Source organism: Pinus tabuliformis, chromosome 6 (assembly GCF_031772625.1).
Source record: "Pinus tabuliformis cultivar Carrire ecotype Pingquan chromosome 6, CPIR1, whole genome shotgun sequence".
NCBI lineage: Eukaryota > Viridiplantae > Streptophyta > Pinopsida > Pinales > Pinaceae > Pinus > Pinus tabuliformis.
In genome coordinates, this window is record NC_142292.1 from 1,104,410,762 (window position 1) to 1,104,413,293 (window position 2,532).

General features: G+C 35.8%; 1 long non-coding RNA gene across 1 annotated transcript; it reads right to left on the bottom strand.

Annotated features, from left to right (window-relative positions):
• Positions 1 to 446: 446 nt before the first annotated feature.
• On the bottom strand, positions 447 to 1,044 carry LOC149262773 (uncharacterized). The gene is made up of 3 exons (XR_016249571.1): positions 886 to 1,044; positions 604 to 762; positions 447 to 509 (listed from the first exon to the last, which is right to left on the bottom strand). It is a non-coding gene; the product is annotated as an uncharacterized LOC149262773 (long non-coding RNA).
• Between the last annotated feature and the right edge of the window lie 1,488 nt (positions 1,045 to 2,532).

Sequence of the window (2,532 nt, forward strand, 5' to 3'; positions counted from 1 at the left end):
CGAAACTCGTCCCGCCAGCTTATTATTGTGAGGGGTCTCGTGATCAAAACTCATCCCGCCGACGATGTATTGACAATTTCAAGCATACAACAATGAGATGATTACAAATGATGCACTGAGGGGCAGAAGAGAGCCGATAAAGGAGCTTACAACAATAAAATGTTTACAAATGATGAAATCAGGCGCAGAAGAGAGCCGAATAAAGGAGCTTGAGATCCGGGGTAGAAGAGAGCCGAGTAAAGGATCTCGTTCCAGATATCGGGAAGCCCAGGCAGACACCAGTGGCTGCAATCTGTGTAACGCTGGGGATTTTAACGTTGCGCGAATGTCAAATCGTTGTTGTATATTGAAGGGTGTGCGTCCTGCCTGAGCAACGACAGCATCGTGATGTTGAGAACATAGCTCTCACAACGCTTTCCACCACTTGGAATTGGAGAGGATAGGCACCGAGATACAAAGTCCCCGCCGTAGGTTCTTTCTCGGAGTAACAGTTACCGCCATTCATAGTACTGCAAAGCACAAAGATTCATTAAAAAATCAAGCAAACGTCATTCATCAGAAGCAATTTTTTCACATTTTCAACCGGATCTGAGATTACTAAACCTGGAATGCGAGGGCGAGAAACTGCGGAAAAGGACTTTCGTTCTGCTGGTATCGATGTTGGAATCGATCCAGTTTGCCCAGGTAGTCATTCCTTTCCGGTAAGCCACCATGAAATCCATGCTCGTGTATAAAGTATTCCCTTCCTGCAGGTAATCCCAACTGTTTTGTTTTTTTTACCCGAACAAAGTGTCAGTCATTCAGTCCGCCATTAAAGATCACAGTGCCATAAAAGATCACAGTCAAAAATCTAACAGTTATCATTAATGGCTTGCATAAAAGTACCCTCTGAGATTGCCTGTGTGAGTCCACCAATGGCCGGAGTTAAAAACAAGAATATCGGCTCCCTTCCATCCTCTGCCATTACTCTCGGCCGAGTGCAGACGAAGCACCACTTTCTGGTGTCCTTGAACCGTAGTGGTCACTATATCCACCAAGTGCGGAGCTCGATAAAACGACACTGTAACTCCGTAATCCTGCCAATACCCAAATCATAACAATTTAGCTTAATACAATAACATCACAGAGATCATATTAACTAAGCTACCAGTACCCACCATGGCTCTGAAACTGGAAAGAGTATCTCCAGAAACCACGTATGTTCTGCCTTGCGGCAACGCTGCGTGAAGGCGGCAAGGGCATTTACTCCAATCATACAGCGGGTACGATAAATCGTGAACCCAGTGCCTAGAGAACATATTGCGTTTGGTTCCAATAGCTACATCCGACATTGTGAGGTTCTGGATGGATTTAACTTCTTCTTTGCATAACAGGGCCAGGTTCAATGCATAGCAGAACGGGGAGGTTAAAAGAAGGCAACTCAACTGATATTTGGAAAAAGCAGTGAAAGTGCAGTGCATGCTTGCCAGGAAAAAGCAGTAAGGCAACTCCTTTGATATTTGGAAAAAGCAGTCACACTTCAAATCAACGGTTGAAAGTGTCTCACCTGATCCAACGGAGCAGGGTAAAAGTGTTGACAATTGTTGATGCATAGGAAGGCCTATCGGCCTAAATATATGTCTTTTCAAAAAAAAAACACATTTATAAAGAAATATGTATTTTTTATTTTAAAAAAATAATAATAATAATTATCATTATTATTATTATTTAAAAAAAAAAAATTATAAACCATTTTTTTTAATTATTAAAAAAGTTTAATCTTTTTTTAAACAATTTTTTTAATTAAACAAAAAAAAAAATCATTAAAAAAATTAATTTTTTTAAACAAATATAATTTTTTTAAACAACTATAATTTTTTTTATTTAAAATTTAAAAAATTATTTAAAAAAAAAGTCGTGGCCTCTTCGCTTGCCCGCCCCCCATGGTGGCGCGGCCTTGGGTGGAGGAGCCACGGTCTTTCTTTCTTTCTTTCTTTCTTTTTAAATCATTAAAAAAACCATTTTTTTAATAATTTTTTTAATCACTGAATTGAGGCTTCTGTGATCCATATTAAGTTTAAGAGAGATATTTCGGCGTAAATCACAAGATATTTCATCTATCGACGCATTTCCAACCAACAAGTGTGGTTCATCGTTACGATAAGTTGAATGAGCAGATCAGGCTTTGCATGTTAAATAGATAGAGCAGAGACTCCAACGGCTATGACCAGGTAATGGCTAGTTTTGACTGGATTAGGAGAATAACCATTATTTAATTAAAAATTAACTTTGGTTAGTTAAATTCTTAAAATTAAATTTTTAATTTTTAATGAAAAAAAAATTGTTTAAAAAAATTGTGTTTAATTTTTTTTAATATATATATATATATATATATATATATATATATTAATCTTTAATTTTTTTGTTTTTAAATAAAAAATGTAAGCTTAATAATTTTTTATTTTTTTTATAAATTAAAAATACATATTTCTTTCAAATTTTAAATGTTTTTTAATTTTTTTTTTTTTAATTTGAAAAGAAATATATATTTTT